The sequence below is a fragment of the Callithrix jacchus genome, chromosome 2 (assembly GCF_049354715.1).
Source record: "Callithrix jacchus isolate 240 chromosome 2, calJac240_pri, whole genome shotgun sequence".
Classification (NCBI taxonomy): Eukaryota; Metazoa; Chordata; class Mammalia; order Primates; family Cebidae; genus Callithrix; species Callithrix jacchus.
Window position 1 is genome coordinate 156,438,095 of NC_133503.1, and position 16,441 is coordinate 156,454,535.

Genomic DNA, 16,441 nt, shown 5'->3' on the forward strand with positions numbered 1-16,441 from the left:
ATCCCTTGCACCTGCATGCTGATGAGGTCTGAGGAAGCTTGGGCTACGTTTATTATTTATTTCCTTGTTTATTTATTTATGTATTTGTGAGACAGGGTCTCACTGTGTTGCCTGTGCTGGAGTGCAGTGATACGATTTCAGCTCACTGCAGTCTCAACCTCCTGGGCACTCAGGTGATCCTCCCACCTCAGCCTCCCAGGTAGCTGAGACTACAGGTGCACAACACCATGCCCATCTAATTTTTGTACACGTTGTAGATAAAAAGTTTTGCCATATTGCCCAGCTGGTCTCAAACTCCTGGACTCAAGCCATCCCCCCACCATGGGCTCCCAACGTGTTGGGATTAAAGGAGTCAGCCACCATGCCCAGATGTACCTGTGTTTTTAAAAAATATTTTAAATATGTATTTAATTAGGAAAGCTAGGAAAAAATACCAGCATATACATAATAAAATAGGAAAGTATAAATAAATCTAAAAATGTAGGCCAGAGAAAGAACAAATTAATACAGAAGATAAAAACCCAGGAAGATGCCATATACATGAGCCATTGAAACCTATACGGTTTCTGAAAATTGAGTGGAAGTTTAACTCTTATTTTCCTACCAACCAAAGTGATTTTTAATTGATTAACCCACTAGTCTCTTATCTGTGCAAATATTTCCTTCAGCAATTATTTCTGAAAGATATTTTTCAGTGGCTCTTCATATAGGAGATAGCATCCTCAGCAATATTCCTAAGAAAATACTAGATTAACTGAAAGGACACTGAATCAAAACAAACTTTAGGAAAACAGAACCCAAAGAGGGATTGGGAGGGGCAACTGGACAATGGGACGTAGGTGATGATGGGCCCACTTGATCCAGGAATTAAACCTGTGTCCAGAAAAATCTTTGGAATTTCTGTCTTTCAAATAGTCTTTCATTAATATCCTTGCTCTTCATGATGCTTTTTACAAGTTGGGCAGCAGGTGATATTCGGGAGCTTTCTCAGTAACTGCTCTAGGCTCCCATCTTCTTCCCTTTGCCCACATGTCTGCAATAACTGCAGGAGAAAAATAACTTCTCTATTGCCCTCTGAGTTTTGTGGGAGTTCTTTTCGTGAATAAAATTTAGCTTAAAACCATAGATACAAGGGATTCTGGGAAATGCATTTCTGAGCTTCTCCTTGTGATGTTGAGCAGAGTGTAGAAAGAGGAAGATACAGTGCTGAGTGGATAAAGATCATCTGACATACTTTGATATATGAGGCAGATTTTCAATATGGTAAGCCATTGAACAGACAGGCAAACTGAAATTGCCAACAATAGGTTGTTATAACTTTTTTTTTTTTTTTTGAGACTGAGTCTCTGTCATCCACGCTGGAATGCAGTGGTGCAATCTTGGCTCATTGCAACCTCTGCCCCCTGAGTTCAAGCTATTCTCATGCCTTAGCCTCCCGAGTAGCTAGGATTACAGGCACCAGCCATCATGCCTGGCTAATTTTTGTGTTTCTAGTGAGACAGGGTTTCACCATGTTGGCCAGGCTGATCTGGAACTCATAACCTCAAGTGATCCACCTGCCTTGGCCTCCCAAAGTGCTGGGATTACAGGCTTGAACCCTTGTGCCTGACAACATTTTTTGATTGTGGTGTGGCTGTGTCCCCACTCAAATCTCATCTTGAATTGTAGCTCCCATAATTACCATGTGTCATGGGAGGTAATTGAATCATGGGGGTGGGTTTTTCCCATGCTGTTCTCATGATAGTGAATGAATCTCATGAGGTCTAATTTTTTCTTTTTCCTGAATGAGACAATTTATTAACCCAGCATAGTTTGCTCTAATACTTCTTGATGGCAGCTGCCACCTGTCCAGTGAGTCTGTCCAGATCTCTCATCCCTAAGGTGTCAGTTTGGAGCCCCCATCTTGGTCCTTTCCCACCATTTTCAGCCCCTCCAGGGCTCAGAGGACCCAGCAGGCCACACTCTTGAAGCCTCGGCTGAAGTGGCTGGGCATGATGCTGTTACTGTGACATCCCCGTAGACCTTGGTCATGGAGCCAACTGCAGTGCCACCCTAGAGGTACAGGTGCTGCGCTGTGGAAGAAGCTCATGTGTAGAACCAGTTCTCAACATAGGAAGCAAGCTCTTTGAGCTTGACTAGCTTGATGGTGTCCACCTATTCAGGGAATTTCAGCTTCCTGGACTTTTTGAGAAAGGCTGCCAGAACTCTGACAAACTCCTACTGGTTTAAGTCTTTTAGAGTAACTCCAGGCATTGTGTGGCCTCCATGCTGCCAGCCCGCTAAAAGTGATCTGATGGTTTTATAAAGGGCAGTTCCCCTGCACGCACTCTCTTGGTTGCTGCCATGTAAGATGTGCCTTTGCTTCTCATTCGCCTTCTGCCACAATTGTGAGGCCTCCCCAGCCTAGTATAACCATGAGCCATCAAGCCTCTTTCCTTTATAAATTACCCATACTCAGGTAAATTATAATTACACATACTTGGGTATGTCTTTATAGCAGCATGAGAATGGACTAATAGCATACCTCAAAACCAAAATTATATGTAGAAATCAAAGAAAAATTTTATTTATTAGAATTCTTAAAACAAAATTATCTGTATGTGAGATGCTGATTATAGTTGATAACGTGTTCTTAGAAATTGCTAAGAGAGTAGATCTTAAATGTTTTCACCAGAAAATAATAAATATATGAGGTGATAAATATGTTAATTAGCTTGATTTAATCATTCCACAATATACACATAATATTAAACATCACATTATACCTCACAAATATATACAATTTTTATTTGTCATCTAGAAATAAAAGAAAAAACCTAGCTGGGTGTGGTGGCTTACACCTGTAATCCCAGCACTTTTGAAGTTTGAGGTGGGTGGATCACCTGAGGCTGGGAGCTTGAAACCAGCCTGGCCAGCACGGCAAAACCCCGTCTCTACCAAAAAATACAAAAATTAGCTGGGTGTGGTGGTGGGTGCTTGTAATCCCATCTACTTGGGAGGCTGAGGTAGAAGAATCGCTCGGGTGACAAGAGTGAAACTCCATCTCAAAATAAACAAACAAACAAATACATAAATAAATAAAAATTATAAAACCAGATATCGGTGACCACTAGAGTGTTCACTATTTTAAGAACGTAACCTCTTTGGCATTAGTTTCTGAGGTGCTAGTGCCTTACATCTAAATATTCACAGAAATGGCTAAATCAAACATTTGCTTGTGCAAAAAAAGTTATCTATACATAAATGCATGGGGAGAAAGATACACACGCCAATCTGAGAATAAAAGTACATTAGGAGAGGGAGTACGGTACTGTAGGAGCAAAAGTAACTTTTATGTAACTTACATTATTTAAAAATTATAAAATATAATTATTGTGTATTCCTTCTGTAATTAAGAAGAAAACATAGATAGAGCTATCCCAGGATAATTAGAACCTAAAACTAATTTCTATGATGCTATATTCTGTGACAGCTCTTGAAGTCAGCAAGTGACAGAAAGCTTGAGTTCTGCTACAATTCCTGCATCAGCCTGTTATGATATATGACTTCGCCTAAGTATTTTACGCTCCTAGGCCTCTGTTTTCCTGCTTGTAAAACAAGGGGATTGGTTAGATAGTTTCTAAGATCCTGCTGAGCACGAAAGCCTATAATTCTAGGATTTGTTGGAGGGAAATACTAGAAGCATGGAGAAGTTGAGGGGGTGGAGACACAGTACTTCAAGGAGAGGGTACTCCAGGAAGCAGGAAGAACTGCTTGAGGCTACTGGGAATTCACAAAATGGAAGTGTGGGTAGTTGAAGCAATTTTGTAACTATTAAAATTTAACTGAAGTCCAGCCTTTTCCTATGAGACACTTGAGGCTGCACAGGGAAACCTCCTGTCCTAATGTCTATTAACAAGGTATATTGGCCGGGCACGGTGGCTCACGCCTGTAATCCCAGCACTTTGGGAGGCCGAGGTGGGTGGATCACGAGGTCAAGAGATTGAGACCATCCTGGTCAAAATGGTGAAACCTCCTCTCTACTGAAAAAAAAAAATACAGAAACTCAGCTGGGCATGGTGGTGCGTGCCTATAATCCCAGCTACTCAGGAAGCTGAGGCAGGAGAATTGCCTGAACCCAGGAGGTGGAGGTTGTGGTGAGCCGAGATCACCCCATTGCACTCCAGCCTGGGTAACAAGCACGAAACTCCATCTCAAAAACAAAAACAAAAACAAGGTATATTATTAGCTGGTTTGCAACAAAATTGCTCTATGGGCTAGTTATGGTGGGTTTTCTTTCTGACTCTTCGTTTCTATGTTACACAGATTGTTGAATATAAATTCTAGCCATACATCACACTCTGCAACCAAAGAGATACTTTTTCCTTATGTCCATTAGGAAGAATCCAGATGGGGAGTCTTGAGGCTTTCCTCAGTTTTTACTCTTCAGGGATTTTTTTTACGTTTTTTACTCTTTACTAGCAGTTTATGTTAAAGCAGAGGATGTACCCTTTTAGGGACTGAAAGACTGAAAGTGAAGGTGAATATCCTTCAAGTAAAAGTGAAACTAGACAAATTATTTATGCAATTAAAAGAGAAAAAACATAAAGACTTTACAGCATATCAATCAAAAAAAAATCTCTTAGTAAAAAAACACATCAGCACAAAAACAGCCTTAGTTTTCTGTTACTTGTTATAAAACATAATATATTTTTCATACCACTTCTTGGATGTATTATTAATTTTGACATTTATGACACATAATTTATTTCCTTAATACAACTGCATGTTATACAACAGAGTCTATTAGAGATACTATGGTTTAAAAGCCCCAGAAAAATACTTAGAAAGATGGAAGACACAGGTATAGGGGCTGAAAAGTAATTGTGTATGTCCACAAGTAGAAACAGTCAATATTAGAATGTTAATTCTCCTCTAGTTGGCATAAATTAAACTCAAACCTAGTCAAAATACCAGCAGAAATTTTTTATTTGGACAAGCTCGTTATAAACTTTATGTTAAAATTCAAAGGATCTAGAAAAGAACTATTTCGAAAAAGAAGAACAAAATTGGAAGACTTACACTCCTAATTTCAAGACTTATGATAAAGCCAAGGTAACTAAGATGGTGTAGTGTTGATGTAATGATAAAAAATCAGTGGAATGGAATAAAAAGTCTAGAAATAGACTCATGCATATATAGTCAATCGATTTAAGAAGAGGTATCAAGGCAATCCAATGCAAAAAGGATGATCTTTTCAACAAATGGTGCTGAAGCAATTGACTAGTTGTGTACAAAGAAATAAACCTTGACCCTTACAACATATCATAAGCAGAAATTAGCCCCAAATAGGTCATAGATCTAAATGTTAGAGCTAAAACTATAAAACTGTTAAACAAAAACATGTGAGAAAATCTTTTAGATGGTGAGCTTCTTGTGGCTAGGGACCCACCCCATTTTACTCTTCATTTATCTTTCTCTCTCCTCAGCACCTACCCTGGCTCATAGAAGGTATCCAAGGAACGCCGGAACTCAATGAGACCTTGCTTTGGGGCTCTGAAAGTGTCGATAGGCAAGGAACCTAGATTTATGTGCTTGTATTTCAGAACTCTCGTATATTCCTCCAGGGTTTGGCTTCACTCCTTTCATAACGTACTGGTGGAGAATGGGGAGTCTCAGAAGCATCACCACCCACTGGGTGCTTCTTTGATGCCTCTCCCTTTGGGATTTGACCACAGCATTTCTAAACTGAAAGAATGAGACCTCCAATCTTGGGCATAGTTTGGTGTCTCCTCAGCTCTAGTAGATCCTACCCTAGATTGAACCCAGTGATACATTGCTCCCTGGTCACTCATACTGCCTTAGTTTTCTGTTACTCGTTATAAAACACAATACATGTTTATAACACTGAGAAAACACGGTGTGCCAGAGCACTGAGGTTTATTAGTGCAAAGGTGGCTCAGCTCATGCTAAGGGTTGTTCCAAAAGACTATAGTGAAGGGCACTCAAATCAGCATAAGGAAGCAAAATATTTATTTTAAAAATATGTACAGGAAGGGTTTGTTACTATTTTTATTAGAGGAACAAACCCCATTTCCTGTTCTCTGTATTAGAGGCCTCCAATCCATCTGGCTGATAACCTAGACAAACTCTGCAACTGAGAACTCTTTTAGTTTTTCCTTCCGTATATTCTCAATGTTATGCTACCTATTTTCTAATCACTAGCAACATTTTCATGGGAAACTTTAGCTGATCTTGTCTAGGTGGAGACTGAGCTAGAACCAGACCCAGGTGAGTCCTTGTGGAAAACTGCTGTCATTTAACATCAAAAGTCCTACTCTCAACAGGAATAGAGTTGTGGTTTTAGCGCATGTTAGAACTGATGGCTGGAGATTAAGAGTGTGCATCTATGAACTTTAGATTCATGTCGTCTTAGTAAACATCACATATTTTTCCTTGATGGATTTTCATTTTCTTCCATTGAGGTTGAAGCACTGGTTTGTCTTATGGCAGTGTGTGCTTTACTTTTAGCGATACTTTTCTTCAAGGAACACCAAAAGAGTACTGCCAGATAAGTATCCTTTGATTCAGGCCAAGATTACCCTAAGCTAGGTGACTTTGCCCAGAAGATGGCTTGCTCTAGGACCTAGAGTTACTTTAGAACACCCTCCTACCACACTGAACATTTCACTGATTCTACTTCACAAACTCTAATGATCACATATGACAATCATTTAAGCAAGAGCTGTGATCGTTACTATGCTGCTATACTGGAGGAATTTTTGACAATCACAATTTATTTTCATCTCCAAAATGACTATACCTATTTGCTTGGACATTGTATAAAAAGATATTATTTGGGGATTAAACTGGCAAAAATAATCTTCAAACAAACTAGATATGTATGTGTTGCTTAACGATAATGATGGGACACATTCTGAGAAATGCATCCTTCAGTGATTTTGTCATCGTGTGAACATTATAGAGCGTACTTCCACGTACCTAGGTGGGATAGCCCACTGTGCACCCAGGCTATGTGGTGTAGCCTGTTGCTCCTAGGATACAAACCTCTACAGCATGTTTCTGTACTGAATACTTTAGGCACTTGTAACACAATGGGAAATATTGGTGTACATAACTGTAGCCAAACATAGAGAAGTTTCAGTAAAAATACGGTATAAAAGATAAGAAGTGGCACACCTGTGTGGGATACTTACTATGAGTGGTTTACAGGACTGGAAGTTGCTCTGGGTGAGTCAGTGAATGACTGCTGAGTTAATGGGAAGGCCCAGGACATTACTGTATACTACTGGAGGCTTTATCAACACTGTACAGTTAGGCTACATTCAATTTCTAAAAGATATTTTTCTTTCTTTGAGACTAAATTAACCTTAGCTTACTATAACTGTTTTACTTTATAAACTTCTTAATTTTTTAAACTTTTGATGGTTTTGTCATAATACTTTGCCTAAAACTCAAACACAGTGGACAGTTATACAAAAGTATTTTCTTTCTTTATGTTTTTGCTGTATACTTTTTTCTTTTTTTTTTTTGAGACGGAGTTTCACTCTTGTTACCCAGGCTGGAGTGCAATGGCGCAATCTCGGCTCACTGCAACCTCTGCCTCCCGGGTTCAGGTAATTCTCCTGTGTCAGCCTCCTGAGTAGCTGGGATTACAGGCACGTGCCCCCATGCCCAGGTAATTTTTTGTATTTTTAGTAGAGACGGGGTTTCACCACGTTGACCAGGATGGTCTTGATCTCTTGACCTCGTGATCCACCTGCCTCGGCCTCCCAAAGTGCTGGGATTACACACCGCGCCGTCCCTTTTTTTCTTTTTTTTTGAGACGGAGTTTCGCTGTTGTTACCCAGACTGGAGGGCAAGGGCACAATCTTGGCTCACCACAACCTCCGCCTCCTGGGTTCAAGCAATTCTCCTGCCTCAGCCTCCCAAGTAGCTGGGACTACAGGCGCGCACCACCATACCCAGCTAATTTTTGTATTTTTAGTAGAGACGGGGTTTCACCTTGTTGACCAGGATGGTCTCGATCTCTTGACCTCATGATCCACCCGCCTTGGCCTCCCAAAGTGCTGGGATTATAGGCGTGAGCCACTGCTCCCGGCCTGTATACTTTCTTCTATTTAAAATTTTTACTTACTTTTTTGGTTTTGTTAAACACTAAGACCACACACATACATCAGCCTAGGCTTACATAGGGTCAGGATCATCAATATCACTGTCTCCCACCTTCACATCTTATACCACTGGCAGGTCTTCAGGAGCAATATCATGCATGGAACTGTCATCCCCTATGAGAACAATACCTTCGGGAATACCTCCTGAATGACCTGCATGAAGCTGTTTTACAGTTAACATTTTTTCATAAGTAGATGATGTACATGGTAAAATGCCAATAAAAAGTATAGTATAGTAAATACATAAACCAGGAGCATAGTCACTTATTGTCGTTATTATGTACTATACATAATTGTATGTTTTATACTTTTAAAGGACTGAAAGCGCAGTAGGTTTGTTTACACCAGGCTCACCAAAAACCTGTGAGTAATGCATTGCACTATGACTAAGAAATGGCTGCAAAGTCACTGGGCAATAGGAATTTTTCAACTCCATTGTAATTTTATAGGACCACCATTCTGTATGTGGTGTATCATTAACCAAAATGTCATTATGCAGTCCACGACTGTATATACATACATGAAATGCACATGTACATAGGTTTTTGTTTGTCTTTTGCATCTTTCTTTCTTTTTTAATAATAATTATTATTCCTTTTTTTTCCTTTTAATTGCATTTTAAGTTTTGGGTACATGTGCAGGACATGGAAGATAGTTGCATAGGTACACACATGGTAGTGTGATTTGCTGTCTTCCTCCCCTTCACCCACATCTGGCATTTCTCCCCGTGCTATCCCTCTCCAGCCGCACCCCTGCTGTCCCTCCCCCATTCCCCCCAAAAGACCCCAGTGTGTAGTGCTCCCCTCCCTGTGTCTATGTGTTCTCACTGTTCATCAACTGCCTATGCGTGAGAACATGTGGTATTTCATTTTCTGTTCTTGTGTCAGTTTGCTGAGAATGATGTTCTCCAGATTCATCCATGTCCCTACAAAGGACACGAACTCATCGTTTTTGATTGCTGCATAATATTCCATGGTGCCACATTTTCCCAGTCCAGTCTATTGTTAATGAGCATTTGGGTTGGTTCCAGGTCTTTGCTATTGTAAACAGTGCTGCAGTGAACATTCGTGTGCATGTATCCTTATAGTAGAACAATTTATAGTCCTTTGGATATATACCCAGTAATGGGAATGCTGGGTCAAATGGAATTTCTATTTCTAGGTCCTTGAGGAATTGCCACACTGTCTTCTACAATGGTTGAACTAATTTACACTCCCACCAGCAGTGTAAAAGTGTTCCTATTTCTCCACATTCTCTCCAGCATCTGTTGTCTCCATATTTTTTAATGATTGCCATTCTAACTGGAGTGAGATGGTATCTCAATGTAGTTTTGATTTGCATCTCTCTAATGACCAGTGATGATGAGCATTTTTTCATGTTTGTTGGCCTCATGTATGTCTTCTCTTGTAAAGTGTCTGTTCATATCCTTTGCCCATTTTTGAATGGGCTTGTTTGTTTTTTTCTTGTAAATCTGTTTGAGTTCTTTGTAAATTCTGGATATCAGCCCTTTGTCAGATGGGTAAACTGCAAACATTTTTTCCCATTCTGTTGGTTGCCAATTCACTCTAATGACTGTTTCTTTTGCCGTGCAGAAGCTGTGGAGTTTGATTAGGTCCCATTTGTCTATTTTGGCTTTTGTTGCCAATGCTTTTGGTGTTTTGGTCATGAAGTCCTTGCCTACTCCTATGTCCTGAATGGTTTTGCCTAGATTTCCTTCTAGGGTTTTTATGGTGCCAGGGCATATGTTTAAGTCTTTAATCCATCTGGAGTTAATTTTAGTGTAAGGTGTCCGGAAGGGGTCCAGTTTCTGCTTTCTGCAAATGGCTAGCCAGTTTTCCCAACACCATTTATTAAACAGGGAATCCTTTTCCCATTGCTTGTTTTTGTCAGGTTTATCAAAGATTGTATGGTAGTAGGTATGTTGTGTTGCCTCTGATGCCTCTGTTCTGTTCCATTGGTCTATATCTCTGTTTTGGTACCAGTACCATGCTGTTTTGATTACTCTAGCCTTGTAGCATAGTTTGAAGTCCGGTAGTGTGATGCCTCCTGCTGTGTTCTTTTTGCATAGAATTGACTTGGCTATGTGGGCTCTCTTTTGGTTCCATACGAAGTTTAAGGTGTTTTTTTCCATTTCTGTGAAGAAGATCATTGGTAGCTTGATGGGGATAGTGTTGATTCTGTAAATTACTTTGGGCAGTATGGCCATTTTCACGATATTGATTCTTCCTAACCACGAACATGGAATGTTTCTCCATGTGTTTGTGTCCTCTCTTATTTCGTTGAGTAGTGGTTTGTAGTTCTCCTTGAAGAGGTCCTTTACGTTCCTTGTTAGTTGTATTCCTAGGTATTTTATTCTCTTTGTAGCAGTTGTGAATGGCAGTTCATTCTTGATTTGGCTCTCTTTCAGTCTGTTATTGGTGTATAGGAATGCTTGTGATTTCTGCACATTGATTTTGTATCCTGAGACTGCTGAAGTTGCTTATCAGTTTCAGGAGTTTTTGGGCTGAGACGATGGGGTCTTCTAGATATACTATCATGTCGTCTGCAAATAGAGACAATTTGACTTCCTCCTTTCCTATTTGAATACCCTTTATTTCTTTTTCTTGCCTGATTGCTCTGGCTAGGACTTCCAGTACTATATTGAATAGGGGTGGTGAGAGAGGGCATCCTTGTCTAGTGCCAGATTTCAAAGGGAATGCTTCCAGTTTTTGCCCATTCAGTATGATATTGGCTGTTGGTTTGTCATAAATAGCTTTTATTATTTTTTTATACGTTCCATCAATACCGAGTTTATTGAGGGATTTTAGCATAAAGGGCTGTTGAATTTTGTCAAAGGCCTTCTCTGCATCAATTAAGATAATCATGTGGTTTTTGTTTTTGGTTCTGTTTATGTGGTGAATTACGTTTATAGATTTGCATATGTTGAACCAGCCTTGCATCTCTGGGATGAATCCTACTTGATCATAGTGGATAAGCTTTTTGATGTGCCGTTGCAATTGGTTTGCCAGTATTTTATTGAAGATTTTTGCATCTATGTTCATCATGGATATTGGCCTGAATTTTCCTTTTCTTGTTGAGTCTCTGCCGAATTTTGGTATCAGGATGATGTTGGTCTAATAAAATGATTTGGGAAGAATTCCCTCTTTTTGAATTATTTGGAATAGTTTCAGAAGGAATGGTAACAATTCCTCTTTGTGTGTCTGGTAGAATTCGGCTGTAAACCCATCTGGACCTGGGCTTTTTTTGTGTGGTAGGCTCTTAATTGATGTTTAGACCAACCTTGTTATTGGTCTGTTCATAGTTTCGGCTTCCACCTCGTTTAGGCTTGGGAGGACACAGGTGTCCAGGAATTTATCCATTTCTTCCAGGTTTACTAGTTTATATGCATAGAGTTGTTTGTAATATTCTCTGATGATGGTTTGAATTTCTGTGGAATCTGTGGTGATTTCTCCTTTATCATTTTTTATTGCATCTATTTGGTTATTCTCTCCTTTCTTTTTTATCAGTCTGGCTAGTGGTCTGTCTATTTTGTTGATCTTTTCAAAAAACCAGCTCTTTGATTTATTGATGATTGAAGGGTTTTTCGTGTCTCTATCTCCTTCAGTTCTGCTCTCATCTTAGTTATTTCTTGTCTTCTGCTAGGTTTTGAGTTTTTTTGATCTCGCTCCTCCAGCTCTTTCAATTTTGATGATAGGGTGTCAATTTTGGATCTCTCCACTCTTCTCATGTGGGCATTTATTGCTATATATTTTCCTCTAGAGACTGCTTTAAATGTGTCCCAGAGATTCTGGTATGTTGTGCCTTCGTTCTCGTTAGTTTCCAAGAACTTCTTTATTTCTGCCTTCATTTCATTGTTTATCCAGTCAACATTCAAGAGCCAGTTGTTCAGTTTCCATGAAGCTGTGTGGTTCTGAGTTAGTTTCTGAATTCTGAGTTCTAACTTGATTGCACTATGGTCAGAGAGACTGTTTGTTATGAGTTTCATTGTTTTGCATTTGCTGAGGAATGATTTACTTCCAATTATGTGGTCAATTTTAGAGTAGGTGTGATGTAGTGCTGAGAAGAATGTATATTTTGTGGATTTTGTGTGGAGAGTTCTGTAAATGTCTATCAGGTTTGCTTGTTCCAGGTCTGAGTTCAAGCCCTGAATATCCTTGTTAATTTTCTGTCTGGTTCATCTGTCTAATATTGACAGTGGAGTGTTAAAGTCTGTCACTATTATTGTGTGGGAGTCTAAGTCTCTTTGTAAGTCATTAAGAACTTGCCTTATATATCTGGGTGCTCCTGTATTGGGTCCATATATATTTAGGATTGTTAGCTCTTCTTCTTGTATCGATCCTTTTACCATTATGTAATGTCCTTCTTTGTCTCTTTTGATCTTTGTTGCTTTAAAGTCTATTTTATCAGAGATGAGAATTGCAACTCCTGCTTTTTTTTGCTCTCCATTTGCTTGGTAAATCTTCCTCTATCCCTTTATTTTGAGCCGTTGTGTATCCTTGCATGTGAGATGGGTCTCCTGGATACAGCACACTGATGGGTTTTGGCTTTTTATTCAATTTTCTGGTCTGTGTCTTTTGATGGGTGCATTTAGCCCATTTGCATTTAGGGTTAATATTGTTACGTGTGAATTTGATACTGCTATTTTGATGCTAGCTGGCTGTTTTGCCCGTTAGTTGATGTAGATTCTTCATTTTGTTGATACTTTCTAGCATTTTGTATGCTTTTGGAATGGCTAGTACTGGTTATTCCTTTCTATGTGTAGTGCCTCTTTCAGGAACTCTTGTAAAGCAGGCCTGGGGGTAACAAAATCTCTGAGTACTTGCTTGTTCACAAAGGATTTTTATTTTTCCTTTACTTATGAAGCTCAATTTGGCTGGATATGAAATTCTGGGTTGAAAGTTCTTTTCTTTAAGGATGTTGAATATTGGCCCCTACTCTCTTCTGGCTTATAGGGTTTCTGCCGAGAGATCTGCTGTGAATCTGATGGGCTTCCCTTTGTGGGTGACCCAACCTTTCTCTCTGGCTGCCCTTAGCATTTTCTCCTTCATTTCAACGCTGGTGAATCTGACAATTATGTGCCTTGGGGTTGCTCTTCTTGAGGAATATCTTTGTGGTGTTCTCTGTATTTCCTGGACTTGAATATTGGCCTGACTCGCTAGGTTGGGGAAATTTTCCTGTATAATATTCTGAAGAGTGTTTTCCAGCTTCGATTCATTCTCTTCATCACATTCAGGTACACCTATCAAACGTAGAGTAGGTCTCTTCACATAGTCCCACCTTTCTTGGAGACTTTGTTCATTCCTTTTTGTGCATTATTCTCTAATCTTGGCTTCTCCTTTTATTTTATTGAGTTGATCTTTGACTTCTTATATCCGTTCTTCTGCTTGGTCAATTTGGCTGTTGAGACTTGTGCATGCTTCGCGAAGTTCTTGTGTTTTTTTTTTTAGCTCCATCAATTCACTCATATTTCTCTCTAAGTTGTCCATTCTTGTTATCATTTCCTCAAATCTTTTTTCAAGGTTCTTAGTTTCTTTGCATTGAGTTACAACATGCTCTTTTAGCTCACAGAAGTTTCTCATTACCCACCTTCTGAAGTCTGATTCTGTCATTTCATCACACTCATTCTCCGTGCAGCTTTGTTCCCTTGCTGGTGAGGATTGTGGTCCCTTGTACAAGATGAGGTGTTCTTGTTTCGGTTGTTTTCCTCCTTTTTGCACTGGTTTCTTCCCATCTTTGTGGATTTATCCACCTGTCATCTGAGTGGTTGCTGATTTTCTGATTTGGTCTCTGAGTAGACGTCCAGATTTTTGATGATGAAGTATTTCTGTTTCTTCATTTTTCTTCTAACAGTCTAGACCCTCTGCTGTAGGACTGCTGAGGTCCTTCCAGGCCCTGCTTGCCTGGGGTACACCTGTAGCAGCTGCAGAACCATGAGGGTTGCAACCAGTTTCTTCTTCTGCTATCTTTGTCCTTGAGTGATGCTCACCAAATGTCAGTCTGATCAGTCCTTTGTGAGGTGACTCTTTGGATATACGGGGGTCAGGGAGCTGCTTGAGGAGACTGTCTGTACTTTACACTTGAGGAGACAGTCTGTACTTTATAGGAGCTGAAGTGCTGAGCTGTGAGCTCCGTTGTTCAGTCTGGGCTGCTGGGCAGGTATGTTTAAGTCTGCTGCAGTAGAACTCATAAAGCCCCTTTTTTTCCTCAGTTGCTCTGTCCTGGGGAGTTAGAGCTTTACCTATGAGCATCCGTTGCACTGTTCTGCCCAGTCAGGAAGCAGTCTAATCACTGCCTGCCTGTAAGGGCTCTGCCCTGTTGCTGTGGTCTCCACCCTGTTGCTGTGGGCCCCGCCCTGTTGCCATGGGCTCCGCCCTGCTGTCATAGGCTCCGCCCTGCTGCCATGTGTAATTCCCTGTAGTCTTGTTTATATGGGTGTGGTCAGAGCTGCCGGGATGATGGTGGCCCACCTCTGTAGTGGCGGACACTCTCTGTTATGGTGGGTTGCCTCGGCAATGGCAGGCTGTGTCGGCAATGGCAGAGTACCTCTGTAGGGGTCGAGAGACTCTGTAATGGCAGATGCCCCTCCTTTTCCGAGCTGCACCATTCTGGGTTCAGCTGTGCTTGCCGTGAAACTCTCAACCTCAAGTGTTTCCAATTGCTGTTTTGTTTGTTTTTGTGGGGGTGGGACCTGCTGAGCCTGATCACCTGGCTCCCTGCCTCAGAGCCCCCCCTTTTTTTTTTTTTTTAAGTTGAATGGTTGACTCTCTCCCAGGTGTTCCAGTTGCCTGCTGAAAGGGCACCGGGATCTGTGTGATTTCCTGTGCAGTGACCCACTGCACCAGCTGGAATAACATTGCCACCCGGGAATCTCCTGGCCCGGCTTTCTGTTTAAGTCCCATTTAATCAGATGAATGTGCTAATCTGCCTTCTGAAATCTCCAATTGCTGGTTTAACAGGGCAACCAAACCAGTGTATTTTGTATGGAGTGCCGCTGCTCTGCAGCCCCCGGCCCAAACAGTGGCGCCAGCCCAAACAGCCGCACTGGCCCAAACAGCCATGTTGGCAGCCCGTGGGGTTCCTACATCTGGGAATCTCCTGGTCTGTGGGCAACAAAGATCCGTCTGGAAATGTGGCATCCACTCATCATCTGCACTTTCACTGGGAGCTGCAATCCTGAGTTGGTCCTACAGCGCCATCTTCTCCCCTCTCTCAGATCAAACTATCTGCTTTTGCGTCTTTCAAGAAACATTGTAAAAGTCCAGCTCTTCTTGTATCTCCTCACTGCCCACACTCCAGATACTTTAAGAGTAGCTGGTACATTGGCCCAAGTCAAGCAGAAGGGCTGAAAGTTTCATCTGTGAATTTTAAAGAACTTAAATTTTATACTACTGCCACATTCTCTACTACTGCTCTAACACTGAGGCTTTTTTATAAGCTAGTGTTCAAAAATCACTGCTATGAAAGCAGTGTATGTTGATAGGTTCTAGTATGAACTAGGGGCAATTTCACCTGAAGTTGGTGGTGGTCTTTATGGTACCTGACTTGTCTTCAGTGCTGGAGTTTCTCTTTGTCTTAATCTTCTAGGGCTGCTATAACAAAATGCTGTGGACTGGGTGACTTAAAGAACATACATTTGTTTCTCGCAGTTCTGGAGGCTGGAAGTCCAAGATGGAGGTGCCAGCCGGGTTTTGTTTCTGGTAAGGGTTCTCTTTCTGGCTTGCAGATGGCTGCTTTCTTGCTGTGTTCTCATGGTGGAGAGGGAGTGGACTCTGGTCTCTTCCTCTGTACAAAGGCATCAATCTCATTACGGGGGCTCCAACCTCAGGACCTCATCTAAACCTAATTACCTCTTCTCAAAGTCTCCACATCTATTCCATCACATTGGGGATTAGAACTTCAACATATGAATTTTGGGTTGACACCGACTTTAAGTCCATAGCATACCTTTTGCCCCTAGTTGCATGTTGATTCTTTCTATGGCTTTACTGAACACATAGCAACACAAAGCATAGAAACCTGAATAAGATTGTGATTGTGCTTCTCATCATTGACCCCCAGGAATGCAAGGCCTTGTGAATTTAAATTGTTATAACCTTTCCCTAAGAGAATATTATGCAGTTATGATTAAAGTCTAGCATCCAGAGAGGTCTATGTTAGGAATTCCTCAACATTAAATTTATTGGGGATACCCTGAATAGCATGTTGTCAGGAGAAATATTTTTAAACAGTGTTAGGCTGGGAGGATTTTACTATTTACTTTTGGTATA

At 40.7% G+C, this 16,441-nt stretch overlaps 2 long non-coding RNA genes and 2 pseudogenes across 3 annotated transcripts in view; 3 read left to right on the plus strand and 1 right to left on the minus strand.

Annotated features, from left to right (window-relative positions):
* Positions 1-16,441, plus strand: part of LOC118151552 (uncharacterized) — a 171,457-nt gene that overhangs the window by 3,984 nt on the left and 151,032 nt on the right. The gene's annotated exons all lie outside the window — the stretch shown is intronic.
* The window catches only part of LOC144581609 (keratin, type I cytoskeletal 18 pseudogene), a 31,811-nt pseudogene that overhangs the window by 3,984 nt on the left and 11,386 nt on the right, over positions 1-16,441 (plus strand). The window lies entirely within an intron of this gene.
* LOC144581610 (uncharacterized) overlaps positions 1-16,441 on the plus strand; it is a 79,884-nt gene that overhangs the window by 3,721 nt on the left and 59,722 nt on the right. The gene's annotated exons all lie outside the window — the stretch shown is intronic.
* Positions 1,818-2,271, minus strand: LOC108590427 (small ribosomal subunit protein eS19 pseudogene; annotated as a pseudogene).